This window comes from Jaculus jaculus, chromosome 3, assembly GCF_020740685.1.
Source record: "Jaculus jaculus isolate mJacJac1 chromosome 3, mJacJac1.mat.Y.cur, whole genome shotgun sequence".
NCBI classification, from domain to species: domain Eukaryota; kingdom Metazoa; phylum Chordata; class Mammalia; order Rodentia; family Dipodidae; genus Jaculus; species Jaculus jaculus.
Window position 1 is genome coordinate 137,382,743 of NC_059104.1, and position 7,742 is coordinate 137,390,484.

At 41.7% G+C, this 7,742-nt stretch overlaps 1 non-coding gene across 1 annotated transcript; it reads right to left on the bottom strand.

Annotated features, from left to right (window-relative positions):
- Positions 1–7,293: 7,293 nt before the first annotated feature.
- LOC123459754 lies at positions 7,294–7,397 on the bottom strand. Its single transcript, XR_006636496.1, has one exon. It is a non-coding gene; the product is annotated as a U6 spliceosomal RNA (small nuclear RNA).
- Positions 7,398–7,742: the final 345 nt, after the last annotated feature.

The window sequence follows — 7,742 nt, forward strand, 5'->3', positions numbered from 1 at the left end:
CCCTGCGTCCTTCCAGCCATGTGGGGTGCTGAGTGGGGTCTGCTGTGTGAAGTTCAGAGGCTCATGGAGAGAAGCTTTCTGTTGTAGAAGCACAGCAGTGGGAGAGTGACCAAAACACTGACTTTGGTTCATATATATAGACCTTAAGTCAACACTTGCTCTGCATACCTCAGAAGGGAAGGAGTCACCTGTTTTCTGATGTAAATGCCTTCCTGTTGTATAAATGTCACCTTAAGTGGAGTATTGCATAAAAACAATGCTTGGTCCTCAGGAGGAGCTCCGTGGTGGTCAGTAGAGGCCTTCACAGTGTTTGCAGAATGATGGTGGTGGAGAGGGATTTGGAAGTCTAATTGGCCTGATTTGATGTCTTGGCTCTACCACATCCTAATGGTATGACCTGGGGCAAGCTATTTGACTTTTTATGTCTCGGGTTTTTTGATGCTAGACTTGGCATAATTAAGAGCAAGTATGTATACATGCTTCATGATCTGTGGTATTTCATAGAATTGTATCATATCTGTCAGTCTTCTTTATAGGGGTAAGAAATAGTTTTTCATTTATATGTAGTAAAGAGATATGTTATATTAGCTTAAATTAAAACCATGGTGTATAATTACAACATTTAAAAATAGCTTTGCTTATTTGTGTGCTATGAAGAATTTCAAGATTTGGGGTTATTGGGATTGGGTGTGTGTTTTCATATTTATGTGTTTGCAAGCAGATGAGAGAGAGAGACAGAGAGAGAGAGAGAGAGAGAGAGAGAAAGAAAGAGAATATGGATGAATGAGAGTATAGGGGAAAATGTGTATGCCAGGGCTTCCTGCCATTGCAAACAAACTCCAGATGCATATGCCACTTTCTGCATCTGGGTATCTGGCTTTACCTGGGTACTGGGTAGTCAAACAAAGGCCATCAGGCTTTGCAAGCAGGTGCGTTTAACCACTCAGCAATCTCTTTAGCCCCAGTGAGTGTGTTTTAAAGATAGTTTCTGGCTGTTTTTCATACAGGCATTAAGGACCTTGGTAATCCACCAATCCTTCCATTCAGATCAAAAGTCTAATATCTCTCATATAATTGATCATCACAGGGTACTGATTTCTAAGACTTGAAACTGACTTATGGCCTTGTTTTCTTACTTCAAGCAATGGCTTTGTAGATTTCTTGGGGAAAGAATGACATTGTAGTTATAGGGGGCCCATTACCTCTCTGCTCTTTCTAACACTACAGAAATGATCTGTTTACAGGGATAGAGAGGCAGCTTAACGGTTAAGGCACTTGCTTGCTGAGCCTAAGGACCCAGGTTCAATTCCCCAATACCCACATAAGCCAGAGGCATAAGCCAGAGGCATGAACCAGAGGCACAAGGTTACAAGTGTGTCTGGAGTTCATTTGCAGTGGCTGGAGGTCCACGTGTGCTCATTCTCTCTCTCTATCTGACTTTTTAAAATCTTTCTCTCCAATAAATAAACTATTTAAAAATAAAAATAAATGATCTGTTTAATTTGTTTGTCATATTTAGGCATAAGAGAGAGGCACTTAAGCCTTCTTGTTAACAGGGACAGAGTAAGTATTGTTGTAAGCTCGAATGCTTTACTTCAGTAATCTTATTGCTGACACATTTCTTTAAAGAATCTGATCTAAACCATGGTCATATGGCAATTGTACAGTGGCTGACTTGAGCCTTGCAGAAGAAAATCCAGAGGCTAACCACTAAACTGCCAATTCTTCATTTTGTCCTTGTAAAAAGCATGTGCATTTGTGTTTGCATGGACATTTGTAGAAGACTTTAAAACTCATCAACTGTTTTCTACAACAAGCTTTAAGATTTCCAATTAAATAATTTTTTATATTTGATGTCAGTATCTGAGACATTTAACTTATTTATTGCTCAGAGATTTTCCAAGGAAGTAGCTTACATTTAGGATTTCATGGAGGAATTCTTGCCTCTTGAGAATATGTGAAATAATGTGTGCATATAGATCAGACATAGCATTATCAATAGGCACACTGACCCTAATATACTTAACAGCAGGTGACTCATCTCAAGTTTCACACAAGTGGTGAAAGTCATGTGAAAGAGGTCACTACCCTGCTTGTAAAATACCTTTGTCATGGTGGAGAAAGGGTAAAGGCAAAATTCATAGCTTATCTACAAGTGTTAGTTAAACTTGAGCTATTATAACATTTTTCCAGGCTTTGTGATTAGGACAGGATTATATCTGAGTGAACAGTGTACAGACAGGAGATCTACTCCACCCCCCATTTCCTAGGCTTAGCACATCAATTTCTCAGACAGAAGAGCACTGGAAATGAAAAGACAGGGAAGACACAATGATGCCTATTGCTCAGGCCAGATCCAGCTTAGGACAAAAGCATCCAGATCAGTGCTTCTCAAAAAGGTTGCATGTTAGAATCTCATGGATCATTTTCAAGCTACAAATGCTTGAGCGCTAGGGAGATTTCCTTATTCATTGGTTAAGGGACTTGTATGCAAGGCCTCCTGACTTGTGTTCAATTCCCCTGTACCCATGTAAAACCAGATGCACACAGTGGTGCATATTTCTGGAGGGTGTAGCAGTGAGAGGTTCAGGCATGTCCATTCTCATTCTCTTTTTCTTCCTCCCTCTCTTCCTCTCTCTCCCTATTTCTCTTTCAAATAAAGAAAAAATATAAATGCTTGGCTTTTTTAATTACAACACCTATCATGAGTGAGAACCATGATGAAGACAGTTGGTATCTGAAAGATGAGGTAGAAACAAATGCAATGTGTAACCTTTACTGACTTAGAGACAATGGGAACATAAGGATTTAAAGATACAGAGAAGAAATCAAAGTATGTGATTAGTGCCAGGTGTGAATTCTTAACTTGTGATCCATGAGATCATAGGAGACCCATAAGCTCTTAAAATTGTCTGCCAAATGTGGCTTTCCACATTTGGGGAATGGATGAGAAGAGGAACACATTCATTTTCAGAAGATAATCAAAGGAATGCAGACAGCAAATCTCAAAGAAACTGCTGAGTGAATACCTACCTTCTTGATATTGATGCACACATGAGGTCATATATGTGTGTGTATGCATGTACATATGTGTGCATGCATATGGCGGCTAGAAATGGACGGCAGTGGGTATTTGTACCTCAGTTGGGCTCCTTATTGAGACAAGGTGTCTCACTTGAACCCAGAGATTGTCAGTTCAGCTACTCTACCCATCTGCATTCTACCTCCCTCTGGGATTCCCTTTCAGCCTATAGAGTCCCAGAATTGCATGTAGTTGCTTCCTCTCTGGCAGTGTGCCAGATATGAGCACTGTGTGTTCAAACTATGATCCTCACACTTGTACCGCACATGCTTTTTAAACAAAGAAAATCTGGAGATTCCCCTAGTCTGTGCCTGGTCTGGCCACTAGTTCTCAGACCCCAGAAACCAGAACATTTCCCACTTGTTATTTTCACCTAGGGAAAGTTACCTTTCCTTATACACCTTAGCACAGCCATACTACTTCAGTTTTCCCAAAAGCACACATGATAGAGTGAAACTACTGTAACAAGCCCTAAGAGTCTTTTTCTTATGCTTAAGCCCTAAATGTCTGTTTAATTTCCTGTTTCTCCATCCCTTCCTTTCCACTGGCTGGGGTTACATGGGAACACTCTGAGCCAAATGATCCTGGCATGTTATAAAAATACTGTGTCATGCTTTCTTTCTACCTTCAGCCACCTCATTGCTATTCTTTTTTTCAAGCCAGGATGAGTAGATTTGCACTCATGTTCTAGTCAACCAATGATTAAGGGCATTCTGACAGTACTTCTGAGACTGAGATGTGCAAATAGTCTGTTAAAATGCAGATTCTCAAACGTGATGGTTCACACCTGTAATCCTGGCTCTTGGGAGGAAGAGGCAAGAAGATTTCTGGGAGTTTGAGGCCAGTCTAAGTTACATTGTGAGTTCCAGACCAACTAAATTATAGAGTGAAACACTGTCTCAAAAAGGAAAAACAGTGCAGATTCTGAAACTCTCTGAAGACTATTGTGAACTCCCTGTTTTGAGCATTTGGTTGAGAGTGACCAAGGCTGGCAACCAGACAGCTCGGGGCCCTCAGCTGTGTTTTCTGCGGGGCTGGAGAAGGGGCAGTGTGGACGGACAAATCAGGCACTGGTCTCTGTTTTAGGTTATCAGCCCTGCTCTCTTTGGGAGCATTTGGTGGTTTTGTCAGTTGTACCATTGCTGTTGGCTGTTTATTTCCCTCCCTTTGTTGTCACTTCTATTCTTTTCTTTTTCTCAGAAAGTGAGATGGTATTGTCCTTACACAGGAGGAACAGCTCCCTTGGCTCACAGTCAGCTGCTTGGTGCAGGCTTGCTCTGCTCCTTTTTTTTTTTTAAGGCAAGCCCAACAGACTGGCCTGTATTTGTGTGTGTGTGTGTGTGTGTGTGTGTGTGTGTGTGTGTGTGCACGCGCACGCCAGAGAGAGAGACAGAGACAGAGACAGAGAGAGAACTGGGGAGGCAGGGCCTCCAGCCATGGTTATCACACTGTTGACACATGCGCCCCCTTGTGTACATGTGCAGCATTACATGCTTGTGTCACTGTGCATCTGGCTTATGTGGGACCTGAAGACTCAAACATGAGTCCTTAGGCTTCACAGTCATGTTTCTTAAATGCTAAACTGTCTCTCCAGCCTTGGCTTGCTCCTTTTTGCATGGGCCTGGAGAGTTTCTGATGCAGAAACAACTGTAGTGTCAGTAGAGCTCTGGATGGATGATGGGCATCCACCTGTGGATTACCAGATGTTTTGTTTCTTGTCCCTGTCTAAGCATTGGCTCCAGCACTCTGCTGCAACTGAAACTGATCTGGAATACAGGATGTTCTTGCTTCTGTCCTTTTGGGGTCTCACTGCTTCTGAGGCCAGCCAGCCAGGATGGGTTGTGGAAGGGTGATAATCCCAGCACTTGTGCTGAATTCAGCTAGGAGCCATAGCATCTTGCTCCACCTTCTTAGATTGCCACCCTTCAAGGCTGATGCTAATCCTACCTGCACCAGTGTAAGCCTTGCAACTGCCTATAAATCTTGTCGTTCTACTTTTGGAAGGAGTAGCAGTATTAGTATTTACAATTTCAATAAAAGTAATACTAATGAGCATGTATTTAATAATTCTTGTGTTACAAACTTTGCACTTAGTAGGAATACATATGTTGAATTAGTAAACTCTGAGATTAAATGAGAGACCCTGCCTCAAGTAATGAGATAGACAGTGATAGATGAAGATATCTGACATCAACCTCTGGCCTTTGCAAGTACATGTCCACTCCTACATAAGCATGCACACATCACACATACGTACAAATGTTAAAAGAGGAAAAATTAGAAAGAATAAGGTGGACAGCAATCTAATAATACAACATTGACCTTTGTCCTCTATGTGCATACACAAGCACATGAATGTGTACCTGCATGCACATTGTGCCAACATGCATGGACACATTCATACCACACACACACACACATCATGTACTCAAGCAAAAAATAATAACAAATAGAAATATAAATTGTGCTCCTAAGCAATAGGGCAAGCTGTCTCTACTGCTAGACGACTAAGATTAATTTACAGCTTTTATAATTCCATCTGAACCACTCATGATGTGTGGTGGGAGGATGTGGAGAGGGTAGATACATGGTCTCATGCAGCTGAGGCTGCCCTCAAACTTCCTGTGTAGCTGAGGCTGCCCTTGAACTCCTGACCCTCTTGTCTTTACCTTCCAAGTGCTGAAAACTTAAGCCTGCACCACATTTCTGGTACTATTGGTATTTTATAAGCTACTGACTTTCAACTAGTTAAATGTCTTTGGGAAACCTCTGAATATGCAGCGTTGTACAACCTTATTTGCATGAACAGAGTCTTCACAAGTTCAGGGGCATTATTTCTGCATGGAGATGACCATTCACTGCTTAAATGCCCAAGAAGGGAGTTGGCACCTTCTGTCATTCCTGATTGATGCTACGAATTCATAAACAATGTGACTAGCATAAAGTGGAATTTGTTAAGTATTTTATGCTTGGAATGGTTATTAAACTCCACTTTAATGGATGAGCCCATAGAGCTGTAGCCTGAAGCTGCCATATGTCAGTGGAAAGCAGGAGGCAGGGGACAGTTGCCTTCCTAGCCTAAATGTGAATATTTGGCCCAATTGCCAAAAATCCTTGGCCTCTCTTGGCATATGATATCCCTGGCATATGGCAGCACTGCCACACTGGAAATGCTGCTCGAGAGTTCAGCTTCCGTGAATGGCCCCAGACTTGCCTCTCCCTTTATCCATGCTCATCTTTGGTGCATGACTTTGCAGCTTTTCCCTCAAGAGGAGGCATCGTTTGTTTCCTTGCCCCTGTGCTAGCTTGGTATCTTGCTTTAGCCAGTGATAAAGGTGACAGCATTAAGAGACAAATATTTTGGTAAGAGCATTCTTGATACATCATTCTATGCTACGGGTCAAAGAGATGGAGAGAGTGAGATTAAAAAGTGAGAGAAGGAAAAGGGAGATAGAGGCAAAGAGAGAGAGAGAGAGAGAGAGAGAGAGAGAGAGAGAGAGAGAGAGAGAGAAAGAGAGAGAGAGAGAACAAAACTCTCCTATTTATAATGAAACCTGCCTGTGATAATGACATCAATTCATTTATTCTTACAGCCTAATTGCCCCTCATTAAGCTCCACTTCTCAACATTGTTGTGCACTGGGGACAAAGCTTTAAACCCATGGATCTTTGAGGAGCACAGGTCTTATCTACACCATAGCTTCGGGTTTATTTTGAATAACTCTGGAAGTCAGGGAACAGTGCACACACTGCAAGAGCGACTCTTGAACAATTAAGGAGAATGTTGAACTCTGGAGGAATTTTGGCATTGGTTCCTCCAAAGAGATATAATTTCTACAGCTCTCAGTGGCATTTTGCTTCGAGTGTGCAAAGTTTTGGAAGTGTGAAATAGTGTGGCATATTGTAAAAACTGGAAGCGTGTAGTTTGGAATTTCTAGAATCTGAGATTGAATCAAGCATTGGCAGGAAAACAGATGGAAGTAAAGGGCAGACCTTCCAAAACTTTACGTGTCAGGTGACTTATCCACCTTCATTTCCAGGACAGTTGTAGTTGACATGTGCTTTCTTGGCATAATTATAAGAGTCCCTTTCATAGTAGTAGTTTTGGCTTAGACAATAAATTGCATGGCCATTTCATACTGTGCCATGACACACTGTAGTCAGTGACTTGGTTTTCACTCTATATTAAAACGATGACATATGTAACTTTTTAAAACTATGGAACATTTCATGAATTTACATGCTATCCTCAGGCAGGGTTAGGGTATCTTCTTTGCATCATTCCAATTTTAGCACATGTGCTACAGAAGTAGGACAAAATGCAGGAAGCAAGGGCTGGAGAGATGGCTTAGTGGCCAAGTGCTTGCCTGTGAAGCCTAAGGACCCTGGTTTGAGGCTCAATTCCCCAGGACCCATGTTAGCCAGATGCACAAGGGGGCACACACGTCTGGAGTTCATTTGCAGTGGCTGGAGGCCCTGGCACGCCCATTTTTTTCACTCTCTACTTGCCTCTTTCTCTCTCTGTTGCTTTCAAATAAATAAGTAAAAATATTTAAAAAATGCAGGAGGCAAACATTTAAACAGATATTTTATGTTTTTCTCCTGAAGATTAAGTCAAAACCTATTAATATTACTGGGGCATGTTCTTTAATACATGACAC